Below are 15733 nucleotides of genomic sequence, written 5' to 3'. Positions count from 1 at the left end.
AATTCTAAAAGCCTGTAAATGGCATTCTTTGTGGGGAAATCTGTCGCTGGAGGAATACTTTTTACTTGTTTTCTGAAGAGTGAAAGGGCTTTGTGGCGTGTCTTTTGGAAGGGGTTTAAATTGCAGTAAATTCACTGAAATTCTTACAGGTTTTTGGGCCTGAAGAGCAACCATTTCTATCATAAGTTGCCCCCCAAACCCCTGTCAATCCATCACCTGTAGAAATCTCCCCCTCTTTAAAGGGTTCCTGGTGTAAAAAATCGCCCCCCTTTTATGGCCATTTCCCCATCGGTTGGGGCTGTGAGTGATTTTCCATCCACGACCTCATCCGACCTGGTTTTCCCGGCTTATAGATTTCACTTTGCGTTGGAGGAGTTTTGCATTCATTTCGGGGCAATTCATTTTCAATTCTGGTTCTGTGGCGCGTACGTGTCTGCCACATGTGGCAGTGGCGCGAATTATGAGGAATTGTGTCTAGGCTAGGCACTCGGCCAAAATGCAAATCGACGACACAATCCCCCCTGGACTCCCTGGTGCATGCCCATGTGGGGCGGTGGGGCTGCCTCATAAATATGCATTTCAGGGGTTCCACGGCTCCATTGTGCCGCCGGTGCTGCCGCTGCTGGCCGCATATTAGTGGCAAATATTGCTGGCCACAATAAAAACCGCATTGTGAAAATGAAATTTTCATTTATGCGCTCGTTCTGCAGCGCAGCTGTTGATCAATGCCACAATAATCCGCCACACTCTGTCCGTCCGAGGACAGGCAGTACTCGTATTATAATGCAAAATAGATGACAATTATCGCGGCTGGTTGACTGGCCATCCAAAAGGGAGCGAGGGGGGTGGGGGAGGGGGCATTGACTTCGACTGCGGCCTGCAGCGGAGGGGAAATCAGGGAATGCAGGTTATTAAGTGGCATGATAGCGATTGAGGGCTGGACAGCCAGTGGAGGGAATGAATGAAAGCCTGGGAGGTGTTGAAAGCACAAAAGGATGCGTCGTCCACCACTGATTGATGGAAGAAAGTGGAAGGCTGCAACGCCCAACATTCAATTATTTTACAGGGAATGTAATTCGAAATAAGGTATTATTTGGGGATCTGTTAAATCCCTTAAAATTCCTCGAATATATTGATGGAAAATTCACTATAAAAAGTTGTCTAAATTCGATAAATAAATATTCGAGTACATGGCCATTTATTTGTGGGCCTATCAAATGGGATATATTCGATGAAAAAAGGGCATAACCAGTATTTAGAGAAGTTAAGGATATTATAAATTTACTAAAAATATTGAATTTTTTAAATACAAATATTTTGTGTAAACAGTTTCTTGAGTGTCAAAAAAAAGTAACTATTGTCTTGCGATGATACCAACAGGATGATCTTAGAGGACCTCTGCCCTAGAAAACCTGAACAGATAATTAAACCAAATAATATCCTCATCAAAATTCTTGGACCTTGACGACTTTTTTTTTTCTAACAAAAATTCTTTTAAATTTTTTCTTGTAATTTTTGCGTAAGATGCTCTAACAGTCGCATCAAAAAACATATCAGTATCAGTGATATTATTTTATAATCAAAAATACAAAATACAATCCTAATAATAATCTATTGTGTTTTTTGCATTTTTCTTATTCTTTTTTCACAAATTACTTTATAATTAATCACTTAATTTTTCAGGATTAAAAAAAAATGCATAAATTTGAATTAAAAGCCATTATTTTCTTATCTAAAGCCAAATCAAATTAAATTTATTTTCCGTGTGTAAAGAGTTTCTGGACATACTGGACAACTTGAATATAGAGGATACCTAGAGACGAATACTTTTATGACTGACTGTATATGGACATTTACTTGCACGAAAATGCGGAAATATGTACATATTTACGTTGATCGGCTGAGAACTAAAATGCAAGGCCTGACCTAAGCGGAACATCTTAGAAGAGAGCGGGGGTCGGCATGGCCCTTCTATTGTGCATAGGAAAAGCGCTGCTGCTGCGCTGCTGCTGCGCTGCCGTACAAGTGATCGGCAACGCAATACAAAACACCAAAGGCACTGCAATGTGAGAGCGGGCGAGAGGAGGAGGTAGCGTCAGAGCTGCTCGGTGGATAACGAAATTATACGCGGTGGTCAGCTATCTCGCTCTTGCGGGTCTTCCTGTAAGCTCAGCCCTATTGAGAGCGCTTTGACGCCAAGCTTGATGAGAGAGAGGGAGGGAAGAACGAAACGAGAGCGCGTTGCGGGACTAGGGATCGGGGCTGCTGCTTAAGCCGAGCACGAATGGACATGATAGCTAAAGAGAGAGAGCGCGAGCGAGCAACTACGAGTAGATGCGATACGTAGCTGTAGAAACGAAGCAAAGAACGAAGGCGGGCGACGTGCAAATAGCGAATGATTAAAGTTCTCTTTATCGAACATGTTCATTCGTGTTGGGCTTGGCAGCTCCAGCAGTGGCTATATTTTAAGTATTTGGCGACTAAATATCCATAACCCTCAATCCCCTATAGGCGCAGGGCGGGCGGGGGTGGAAGCCTTGTCTTTGTCTTTCTTTTCGGGCAAATAAATTGCCACCTTTTTTGTTGGCGCTGCCATTCAGAAATCATTCAAACAGCAATCAGTCTTTGGAGGGGTAAAAACTTTTTGAATTGTGCACTCTTCCTCCCTCCCCCTCTAACTATCTCTCCCCTCGCCCTCACTCCCCTCTCTAGCTATCTCTCCCCTGTCCCTCCCTCCCCTCCCTAGCTATCGCTCCCCTCTCCCTCCCTCCCCTCTCTAGCTATCTCTCCCCTCTCCCTCTCTAGCTGAGGAGCTGCTGCAATGAGCAAATAAATTCACCGCATACAAAAATTTATAACGCCAACTTTTCTCATTAAATTTTATAAAAGGCGGCATATTTTAAACTTTTTCGACAATAACGTCATTATCTCACCTGGCAGAGAAAGAGAGCGGAGGGGGGGGGGGGGGCACACAGGAGGAAACCCTGAGGCATTGCAGTAGTTGGCAGAGAAGCACTCAAGCGGCAACGAAACTTAATTTCTATTCATTTGCTAAAATTCATTCACAGTGGAAAAGAGAGCCAGCCAGAGAGAGTGCCAGAGAGAGGGGGGGGGGGGGGGGGGAGAGCATGTGTGGGGGGGTAGAAGTCATATTGGCAGCGGAAATGGAAGCGAAACTTTTGTCTTCACACTCGTGGATATAGATAGTATCTATGTATCTAGGTATCTACGTGGCATAATACCACGGCACAGAATGGATGGAAATTAAGAAAACTAAAGGTAAGCAGATTAAACAAGAGCCAAGCAGGGGGAGGGGTGGTGGGGGGGGGGGGGGGGGAGGAAATAGTTTTCCAATTAAACTTTATCCTTTTGCTTTAATTTACCGGTTTCATGCCTTGTCGCCTCTTTCGACCGCAGAGCCAAACGAAACGAGTGCCAAAATCCCATTTTAAAGTTTTCCATTTCCACCCCCCATCCCCCCACCACCCCCCCTTGGCGGCGATTTCTTCTCGACTGTTTCCGATTCTACATTTCAAAAGTTTTGCGGGTCTCCTTCGTCAAGACCGAAACGAGGGATAAGCAGGGTACCCCCCCCCATGCCCCCCCCCCTCCACAAAAAAAAACCCAAAGAAAGAGCCCAAAAGGCAAAAAAAAAGGGACCAAAAATTGTGAACATTTTTCTCCCAGAATTGTTTCATGTATTCCCAATATTAATTTGGTCAATTTATATTTTATTTGGAATTTTTAAATTGGTAACGTTTTTCGGGTTTTTTTTTCACATATCGCGCTGACCCATCAGAGCGCCCGTACCCAAGGATCACTCTACCTCTCTCTGTCCCTCTCTCTCTCCCTGTCTCCCTCTGTTCCTCTGTCTTTGTGTGTGTGTGCGTGTTAAGTGGCTTAAATGGATCGACCAGGCCCAAAGAGATTGTCATATTCTTCCACCTACTCCCTGGCACATATGGAAAAATATTGTTTCCTATATTTTGGGTTTCTTTGAAATTCACTTCGTTCTCTCTCTCTCTCTCGATCTCTGGACCCATTGTCACTGTCGTCGTCTGGTTATGGTTATGATATTGTTGCCGCCTTCTGCTGGGTATCCATCCAGGTCGCAGTCCCCAGACCCAAGTCCAGTCCCCAGTCTTTGGTCCCTGGTCCCCGGGTCTCATCTGTGCTGTGCACAGTAGCATGCCAGATAAATCAATGTGTCAACACCTCTTTTTGTGCTGTCAGTTTTTTATGGTTTTCGATGATATTTCGCCTATTGTCAGGGACAGACGCACGCGGCGGCGACGGCGGCCTCTTGACCAGTTTTGCCCGTCGCCTTCGTCGGCTGCCCATTTGGTTAAATCGCTTGAACATTGCGGCTCAGAGTCGAAGCTGGAGAGTCAGCTGCTGACATGACCATCGCTCAGTGCTTTTTGTGTGCCTTTTAGCACAAGAATTATGGGTAGAGGCCAATGATGGAAACATTTCCAGCGATGCCAGGCATTCAGTGCCTCACAGCCTCACAGCCACGAGTGCTGCAACTTGCAACTGGATCAATTTCAGTGGCGAAACGTTTAACGTGGCCCCGCTGTCGTCTTCCGTCAACTGCCGCCCCATCTCCATCCCCATCCCCCTTTGGGGGTTTTGTTCTTGCTGTTTTCTGTTCTGCGGTGCTTGCGAAATTTGAATTGTCTGCTTTTTAGTGAAGATTTATGGCAGTCTCGTTAAATTTTAATATAAAATAAAAGTTTTTTAGAAAATCATGCGAACGTCAGACCAGAGACCGGAGACCAGGCCAGGAGTCCAGGAGCTGGACTCCACTCTAGACCACTCCAATCCACTTCGATTGACATGCAAAGCGAATTAGCTGGCCATAAATCGGAGCCAGCCCCGAGTGGAGTTAAAATATCTGCAATTATTACAAATTTACAAGTGACCAACCACTGGGAGTCGTAAAAACCCCCGATCCCCGATCCCCAGACTCGGACGTTGTGAGAATCGTTTGGCCGGCTGCCAAATGACCCTCGGGGGCCAAAGACCAGACATTCCAGCCGACGGACAGAACGAGGCTTGTTCTTTGACGTGGAGATTTCTGTTCTATTGGCGGATTGTAAAACAGAAGCAATGACCTGGGGATCAATGATCCAATTTGATCTCCAATTCCCTCCTCTCCAAAAAACAAAAAAATAATTAGGCATTTAGCAGGAAATCCCGCAAAAAAAAACTCTGAGGATTGCCGGCGAAGGCGACGTCGAAGGCATCTCGAAAAAAGTTCAAATAACTTGAGAATTGTAACAAATCATTGCCTCATAGCTGGGGCCTCTGGCTGGCTGTCACCGCCGCCTGTCATTGGCCATAAATGCGAGCGTTTATGAAACATAATTTGATCGGAGCAAATGCCTCGGTGTCCGGCACTGACGATCGCATTGACACCGACCCGACAAGATGTCCAGATAGCCAGAGGAGAGCCCAGAGGTAGCCGCCGCCTTCCTGCGAGTGGAAGTGCGTGAGAGATGCGGCTTTGAAAGACCGCCCCGAGAGCGGGACCCCGAAAAACTGGCCTCAATGGAGTTGGCTGCTTTCTTTCTTCTGGCCGCCCCAAAAACCCGATTGGAGAGCACTCGAAGCCCGTTTAGCGCTCATTTGCAGGGGTTGGGGAGGGGGGAGGGGAGCCGATGTTGGGGCTGTCGTGTCGGCTCGTGTTGACGACGTCGACGACACATAAATTGCGATTAAAATGATTAATGCTCAACGCACGGCTCGGCGCAATGTTAATTGCCACCGAGCTCCGAGCTCCAAGCTCCAAGCTCCCTGTCCAGTACCCCCTCGGCCCCCTCGGCCCCACCGAGATCCTCTCTAAACTCTAGAGACACTCTCCTGCCGCCACGGGTATTTGCATAAATTTGTTTTGACGCTTGTAATGAGCTGTTTGTGGCATTTCCACTGGCACTATCGAGGCGGTTTTATCGGGGGGCCCGAGCCCCAACAATAATTTCCATGTTCGGCCGCCGCTTCTTTTATTTTAATTCTTTGCTTCTTAACATATTTGAAATTATTATAAAGCCGCCTAATCGCCGCCCAGCCATCGGCTTTTGACGGCGGCCCAAAACGGAAGTCCAAGTTGGCCAAAACAATTTTGGGACGGGCCCCATTCGGGCCATAAATGAATGGGATTATTAAGTGCCAAGTGCTATGATGATTGCAAGATCTGATGGATGAGATGTGAGGGTAAAGTGAAGGGGCAATGAGGTGGAGAAAGCAACGAGAAAGATATGGAAAATGATTTCTTTTAAACGGAAGATTTGGGTATGGAAACTAAGCGAGTAAATTAAATTTTTTAGAGCTTAAAACGGGTTAAAAAAAATTAAATTAAAAATATATAAAAATCAATTAAAACAAAATAAAAATAAATAAAATAATTTAAAAGCGCAAAGAAAAAAATAATAGCACAAAAACGAAATAAATAAAAAAATAAATAAAATTTAAAAACAAAAAAAATTTAAAAAAAAATGTACATAAAAATATATCAACAAATATAACAACAACTATAAAAACATATACAGAAAAAAATATAAAAATATATAAAAAAATATAAAAATACATAGATAAAAATATATAACAAAATATAAAAATATATAACAAAATATAAAAATATATAACAAAATATAAAAATATATAAAAAAATATATAAAAAATATAACAAAATAAAAATAAATAAATTACCTATAAATTTTTTTAAATAAAATTAAATTTTCACTCATTTTAGTATCTCTAAAATAATCTTAACGAAACCTTTTGAATAGCCAAAGACTAAAATAGTTGAAATATATGTATGTACATAAATTGGGATTTAAATTACTAAAAATTCGTACCTTTGACATTCTTAGGATAATACCTCTGAAGAACTTAAGTCCAAAAATGTTACCAAAGCCGAAGAACCATTAAAAATATATATATATATATTATTCAATATATCGCGAATATAAAATCATATGAAAAATCCCACTATTCCCTTTTCGAACTATCATTTTCTAAGAATATCCGCGCTGCAAAGGCCGAGTGAAAATTTAAGCACTCGCGGTTTTTTGTTTAATTTAAAAAAAAGAATTTTGGGCCTTATGGCAAAATTCCAAGTAAAAGTGAAGTTTGCTTTAAAAGTTTCCATTTTGTTTTAACTGCTGGAATATACAATTTGTGTATAAATATCTCGCCACCTCTTTGGGATTCTGGAGGCTCTGTTATTCATGAAAAAGTCTTCATTTGAGACACGTTCCTAGGTGGGCGTTGCTCGTGAGTCTTTTGTGTGTTATGATCGCTTTGGAAATACATATCGAATCGATTCACAATTTGTCAATTTGACATCAAACATTTAGCCATTCAGTCGGAACACGATTGAGGCCTACAGCCATCTCCCCCCCGTCCCCCCCCCCGCAAACCGATCATGCCATTGATATGTAAAGCAGCATTTGTCCATATGGTTTATGGCCGCCAATGCCTCGATACCTATTCATCTCTAGGCCCCAATCTGTGCCTCTCGGGGGGGAACTGGGTGTGTTCCGCCAACCATTCTCGTTGCTCAGTCAATGGGGAGGGCTTGGGGGGGTTGGGGATTTGGCTGGTGCTTAAACAATTGCAACAATGTAAATCAATCAACTTGCTGGCTGTATATTTAATTTAGTATTTCCGTTATTAAAATCGAAAATAAAATCGAAACCCACCTGCACAATAAATTTACAGGGGGCTGCACCTTTTGTCGCTGCCGTCGTTTCCTCTGTTTACACAAATCGAAATTTATAATCACAAAAAAAAAACCAGCAAAATGAAAACAATAATATTTGTTAACGCTCGACTAGAGACGCGCCCAATAATTTTATTGAATCCGAATCAGAGTCCCCGAGTGATTGTGATTTGAAAAACAAAAGTGGAAGCACAGATACACAGATACAGATACAGATACAGCCGACAAACAGTAGCCGCCATAGGCCAAAGAGTTTTGGCTTTGAGTTCGATTCGTTTCGACTGAATTTCGATTTTCATAAAATTAATGAATATTTAAATTGTGTTCTGTTCCATGCAAAATGCCGCCGGAAACGCGCTTTGCTGGATACAGCAGCCACCTGTATCTGTATCTGTTTATTATTGGACTGGCTTATGGCCGGATGAGCACCCACACACAGACACCAGCAGATACATATATGTACATGTATCTTTGTATCTTTGGATACCACAAACATGGAGACACTACGAGTCGCATTCTGATTTGGCAATGCTTCGGATCAGATTCATTCACATTTCTCTCCCCTCTATTGCCCTCTCTTTCGACGCTTGTGTGTCCATCTCTTTCTTGAGATTTTTGGGGCTGGGTCGGACATTGATTTGTACAAATTGTGTGCTGGCCGCCGCCACCGCCGCCGCCACCGCCGCACATGAATGGGCTTCGATCACAATAAACAAACAGTTTCACAGATAATATTTTTGAAATTCTACAGATACGCACAGGCCGAGGCACGCACCCGCCTAATAGGTCTCCTGCCTGGCGTTACCATCCCCCCCAACCCCCTCAACGCACCCTATCCGATCTATAAACAGATATTTTCATTCATTGCTGCTCGACCGGACACACCGCCGCCCACGTCCATGCCCGGCCACCCAGACCAGAGTCCCGATTCCCGATCTCCAATCGCCGATTCCCGCCATATTCCCTGTTCCCTGTTCCACGATCTCTGATATCTGCAGATAGCCATCGTCCGACGATTTGTGACGTCAGCTGGCAACGGAGCACAGTGGTCCAGGGGCATACAAAGAGGGGAAGAAACGCTTGAGAAGCCCTTTAAAAGGATATCAAATAAAATAAATCTCAGTTAATTCTTCGTTTATTGCGTAATTTTAGTATTTTTAAGAGGTGCAGTATTTTTTGGTATTTTTTACTTCGTACTCTTTGTAGTACGTTTACTGTTCCGAGATCATTATTCGAGCTTTTAGTATTTTCGAGAGGTATAGTATTTTTTTGTATTTTTCAAATATTTGTCTAGTATTTTTTGAACAATCTTTGTAGTGTTTTTACTTGTAGTGATTTGATTTGAGATCATTCTTCATTCATTTAGTATTTGCTACAGGTGCAGTGTTGTTATGGTATTTTTCAAATATCTTTATAGTATTTTTTGAATAATCTTGTACTGTTCTGAGATAATTCTTTGTTCTTTTAGTAATTTTAGTACTTTAGAAAGTTGCAGTATTTTTATGGTATTTTTCAAATGTGTTTATAGTATTTTTTGAATATTCTTTTTTCGTATTTCTTTTACTGTTCTGGGATCATTTTTTGTTCTTTTAGTATTTTCGGGAGTTGCAGTATTTTATAAAATATTTTTTCGAATATTCTAGGTAGTACTTTTACTGTTTAGAGTTTTTTATTCGATTTTTTAGTAATTTAAAAATTGTTGAGAATTACAGTATTTTCGTGGTATTTTTTAAAAATTGTTATATTATTTCTTAAATATTCTTTGTAGTGTTTTTACTGTTTTTAGATCATTCTTCGACCCTTTAGTATTTCTGGTATTTCTGGTTTATGTATATTTTTAAGCGTATTCCTCTACTTTTTGCACCTCGAACCACTGTGCCTTGGCAGCCGTAAGTCACTCCAATTGGGTGCTGCCACTCCCGTTGGCCCTGGGGCACACGGGACAAGCGATGGCATAGATCAATTATTTGTCAGTCCGTTTCCCGATTTGTTTTGTTTACTTATTTATGGGCGATCTCTTTATGAATGAATGAATAATTGGCGTCGTGGCAGTGGCAGTAGCCATTTGATGGATAAATACCTTCCATGACCCCCCGAATACCCGCCCAGATAAGCCCCCAATCCCTAGCGATGAGTTATGCAAACTACGATGCCCCTCGGGCCAGATGGGCTGGGATTGCAACAGCAGCAAGCCCGCGATCGGATCACCTGGGGGCATCACCATCTCTGGGGGTGGATACTTTGTTTTATTCTGTTTACGACTCACCAGATGCCGATGCCGACGCCTTGTTGACTATAATGAATGGGGAAGGCCTTTCAGTTTTCAGTTTTGTTTTCCCGATGATCCACTGATCATTTTGTTTGTTCAAACAGCATTTCGCGATGACAGCGCAAGTATTTGCCCCTTTGATGTTCCTGAATGGACTGCTGCCCATATCGGATCGATATTAATTGCCAATAACGGATGATGGAAATGTTCGCGGAACGCGGGGGAATGCGGGGGAATGCGGGGGAATGCTCTCCATTTCCCAGAACCAACAAAAAATGCGAAAATATTTAATAGTTTTTCGGCCAAGCAGTGGAAAATTCCAAGGCAAATATTGGGGAAATTTTAAGACTACGAAAGGTAGGAAATCCCTGGGGAAAAGTATGGATTATGGGGACTATTTTGAGTGCCCTTTTAAGCAAAGTTCTGCCTAATTTCTCTGGAGAAAAGTCTGCTCAACAAATGAAGACTCCTCGGACTCCTCCTCCTCGGACTTTCCCGCGTCCGGCTGACGAGTCTCTGACATTGAAATGAAAATTGGTGCCTGAATGTGTAACCCGTACAGGCAGGCTGGCATCTCTGGTCGTCGCCGTCGCCGTCGCGATGTTGTGACAATAATTGCCGCTAAGGCCCCGAAGCCCGGCCTGGCCTCATGATTAAAGACGGCCTCAAGGTGGCCACAGAATCTATGCTCCGGGCAGGGCAGGGGGGCAGGCAGTAACTGGTGGATGGCCAAAAATTGTGGCTATTGTTTTGGTAGAGCAAACGTTGTCGCCGTGTCGCCAATGTCGCCAGAGTTGCCTTCGCCATCGCCTTGGGCTTCGCCTTCGCCTTCGCCTTCGATTGTCTTGTAGACGATGTTGTTCGAATGAAATTCACGGCTTGTATTCTGTTACGTTTGGGGCCGGCCAGCTTTTTGCACTCGGATGCAGTCGTTGCCATTGCATCTGGTATTGTTCTTTGAGTCTGGGAAAAGGCTCCTAGCTAGTCGGCTGCTAATGACAATCTCATAGACGTTTCCGCAGTTTGTCCAAGCTGTTTGTACTCTGTCCAAACGAACATGATTTGAAACACAATTTTTTTGGTTTGGTTTATTCCACTGGACGACGACGACGACGACGACGGTCTGGTGGCTGTAACAGGAGCCGCGAGGCGGGTGCAACCTTTCAACCGTCTCCAGACGCTGCTGGCGCTTGGGGCAACACGCACCGACAATGACAATCGATTAGAGGCACAGTTGGTCATGTCCAGGAGGCCAGGAGGCTGCTGCTATGCCGCCAGGTAACCGGGCATGTCTGGAATTTCTACGAGGCTGTGTAGCGCTGACAACCCAGCAGCAACGGACGGCAGCAACAACTGCCGCCACTGCCACATGGCAACCTGTTGACCCGCCTAGACTTGGCCGACTTCAAAGTGTCCGGTCCATGCCCTTGCCCCAGGGCCAAACGATGGCCAAAACAGTAGCCAAAGCCAAGTTGTGGCCAATGTTGCTGCTGTTCCTCCCTGCTGCTGTTGCTTGTTGTCGATGTCGCCTTGCTCAACTTTGATTTGTGCCTATTTAAAAATTGTATTTTTCTCAAATTTTCCTGTGTCTGGCCATTGCCTTCCAACGATGCTGTTCAACCTCCTCCAGACACTGCTGTTTTCTGCTGCTGTGGTTATCGCCTCTGTAAATGTCTGAGGCCCCTCCCCCCCCCTCCCCCCCTCTAATAAATTGTGTTTGAAATATCCCAAAAATATGCCACAATCTTCAACAGTCGCCGATTGTAGGAAATTGTAGGATGCCCAAAGGAGACATCAAACCATGTGAGATACGCAGATACTTTAATCTCCAGTTGCAGACGATGGCACGCTCATTACCTGCCTCTGTAGGGAGCTCTTCGGGGGCTTCTTCATCGCCGACTCCATCTCGTGTCCGTCTTGGCCAGTTTATGGCAGCCATAGTCGAGCCATGGCCGCCGGGCCGTTGTAGCCGTTGTAGAGTTTCAACCATATTTAAATTATGGAAAACATAAGCGAGCATTTCTGAAGCGACGAACATGAACAAAATCAAAAATTCCAACAAGTTACAAAAATAACTTGCACCGGAGCCCACTTAAAGCCCTGCTTAAGGCGAGCTGCAACTACAGCCACAGAATGTTGCAACAACAACAACAACAACATGGCAGAGGGGCAGATGGGCAGAGGGGCAGGGGGGTAGAGGGAAAGGGAACACTGGCGAATGTCCAGAGAGGGAGAGGATCGGGCAGACAGAAACGCAGAAGAATTCGCATTCGCGCTCATTGCTACAGAGACAGAACAGAACAGGAGACGCTGCCAGCAAGAGGCACAACTCTCCTGCTGGATCCTGCGGCCAGGAGCGGAGTCGCTTCAGTCGAGGGGCAGAGGGCCCGATTTGGGGCGACGAAATTGAAGCGGGGTAAGGCCTTTGTTGTGGGTCGTATAGGATTTTTAGTTATTTATTTCGTGATTAAATCCAGCGCCAGAAAGTAAAAAATATATATTTAATCAAAAATTAATTAAGATTTTGTGAATTAAGGTTCTTACTTGAGTCTATAATTTTGGACATTAACATTTTTATCAAATTTTGTATATTTAATTTATTTGTAATTTAATACAACATTTTATTATATTTTTTCATTTTAATTTTAGTTATTTTGTATATAAATATTATTTTTTTTATTTAATACTTTTATGTATTATTTTTATTAAATTTTGTGCTACATTTTTATTTATAATTTTTGTTTTTTTTTGTATTATATATATATTTTTTAAATTTATTATTTATACTTATTATTCATATTTATTATTTATATTCTTTATTTTGATATATTATTTTTTATTATTCTTATTTATTATTTTTAAATTATGTTTTCTTATTATTTTGATTAAATAATGTTCAAAATTTTTATTTTTTATTTGTTTATATTATTTATTTGAATATTTTTAATTTTTATATTTATTTAATATTTATATTTATTGTTTATTGTTTTTATTATTTATTATTTAATATTTTCATTTATTATTTGTATTTATTATTTTTTTAATTGATTAAAAAATTGGCCTGCGCTTCTATGTGATTTAAGGATATGCGGAAAACTGAGTAAATATTTTTAAAATAGTTGATATTAAAGCACCAAAATGTTATATTCCGAAAGATTGTCTTTTAAATATTTGTATTTCAAATTGGAAGCTCGGAAACTTTAAGATTGCCTTGGAAATTTGGGTTGGTGGCACCCTTCAAAAGGGTTTGAATATTCCCTAGTTACTCCCACTAGACTGGACTCTCACTGGGCCCCAGAGTGCGCTCCTGTGCGGTCCCTCTGCCCGGCTTTGCCTACACTCGCGGCAACAAATGAAGCTAACAACTCGGACGGCGTCTGGCAGTCGTCGATGTCGCCGTCGTCGTCTCCGTCGGCATTGCGATTGGCTTTGGCTTTGGCCGTGGCTCGAACGGCAACAACAATTGCAAATAGCAGCGGCCACGAAGGCAGCGGCAGCGGCAGCGGCAACAACAAGCATGGCTGAAGAGCTTACAACGACAATTATAAAATGATGACAATACCAACAACATGCGATGATGGTAGAATCGTCCGAGGCCCAGTCTGGGGCCCAGTCTTGAGCCCACTGAGCCTGCCTGCGCACGAAACTCTCACGATCTGGACGATTGGCATTGGGACTCGGACCTGGGAGTCCGAGGGGGCGGGGGGCGGTGGGGGGGAGGGGGCGACGGGTACACAGCTGCAATGCCGGGAATTCGCCGAAACAGCCCACGAACTGATCGTCGTCGCTGTTTCGCCAGCGACAAATGTGTTTTCGATTGGTTGGTGGCCCTTGTCCCTGTCCCCCGTCCCTGTCCCTCCCCCCAAGTCGGCGCCACAGGCGGCAATAATGTACACCACAGCTCTAGGCAGCGGTGTGCCTCGTAAGTAACCACCTCCCGCCTCCCACCACAGAATTGTAGTCAAAAATCGAAAACTAAAATGGTTATTCCCGGCGTAGGGTAGATGGGGGCTTGGGAGGCCTTTTGGGGAGCTTAAACTCACCTTCTGAAGGTCCTTCCTACCAAATCCTTTCGATTCAGGCTTGATCCATGCTCTGGAACCCCGTGGACTGTGTAAAGGGTATCCCGCAGTCCATCAGTCCCTCTCGCATCGACGCCTAGATAGCCTCCTAGTGGATCTTCCCCCAGTCGCCGCCCCCCCCCCCCCCCCCCTGGGCCTGCCACTTGTTGCGATTAATCGCTAGATCGACGCTTTAGTTAATTTTTTCCCCAACCGCAGTGGCCAGGCGCCGCCGAGTGTGTGGGTGGCGACCGGGGCCCCAAGCCTGGGCCTGGAACTGGTACCGGATCCCCCCCTTGGGGTCTGATCTCGTTTCTGTTAATTGCCACAACTTTTATGAGTCGCAATTGGGCTCCCTGGGCAGACGGTGGCGCTTGCCCCATTTGCATACGTCTGCGTTTGGGGCCTGCTCGGAATTGTCCATTTTATAATTGGATAGTTTGTCACCGACTGGGGACTGGGGACTGGGAGGCAGGAGCACACGTAGGCGGGCCCCAAAGCTCACTGAAGACTGCGTCTGAGATGGCCAGGTTAATATGCATATTAGCCAGGAAAGCCAACAGGTTCCTAAAGGCCTCTGAGGAATTAAGATAGCTCTGAAGGCCTCCTCCTGCCACTGAAAGGCCTTTGGTTGCAGGGAGGGTGCTTCCCAGAGAGATCCTTCTTATCGAAGGACCTCGCGGGTCCCTGTTCGATCAAAAATCTTTGCAGAAAAATTCATTCATGTTTTGCGCAACAATTAAAAAAGTTTTCTTGGCCATTGAACTGTCAGAAACGTTAAGAAGAATGCTTATAACATATTTAACCAGCGATCGTTGCTGCAGATACAGATACAGATACGGATACATATAAGGGATATTCCTGGGTATAATAATTGTATTTTATTTTATTTTTAATCCCTGAGATCGTTGCAGCAGACGACGATGTCCAATGTTATGTTGTCACGATATCAAAGCATTTTAATTGGCCGATTTATAGATTTAATTACGTATTCATGCGAAACATCGAATCCGTGATTCGTAAAAACACACACCGCGTCCCCCCCGTCCCCCCGCCACAGAAAAGATACAAAGATACAGAGATACAGAGAGAGAGCGAGAGAGGGCTCTGGGCCCAAGATCCAGAGCCTGATTTCTGTGCTGGCAACGCAGCAGATCTTTACGATTTCGAAGCCTCCTTTCGCGGGAGGAGACCTCAAAGCCCCCGAGGGGGGGAGGCAGGAGGTCTGGGAGTGGGCTTAAAGTTCTTGTGAAAGACTGCGGCTCGACGGTGGCTGCGATTTCTCTCCGTGTAGATGCCATCTCCAGCTGAATCGAGCGCCACACGCCGTCGCAGGAATGGAAAGGCCCGAAACGAATGCCCATCCAAGTCCAACTCCGACTGCGTTTGGCTCTTACATATTCATTTTGCGGTGAAGGCATAAAAACCATCATAACAAATTTGTATTCGTGGCAGATGTGGGGGGGAAACCCCCGACCCCGACCCCGCCCCGCCCCCCACTGCCGAAGGCGTGCGCAGAGCCATTTCGGGGGCACATTTCATGGGCCGTTTTTAATATCTTTATTGGTCATCATCATCGTTGTCATTAAAAATGAGAATAATAAAATCATAAACTCCGTTTCGGCCACGATACTGCGGAGCACTCGGACTCCGGGCCAATTCCCATGTCGAAGATGT

The sequence above is a fragment of the Drosophila pseudoobscura genome, chromosome 4, assembly GCF_009870125.1.
Source record: "Drosophila pseudoobscura strain MV-25-SWS-2005 chromosome 4, UCI_Dpse_MV25, whole genome shotgun sequence".
NCBI classification, from domain to species: Eukaryota; Metazoa; Arthropoda; class Insecta; order Diptera; family Drosophilidae; genus Drosophila; species Drosophila pseudoobscura.
This window is presented reverse-complemented; position numbering follows the sequence as displayed.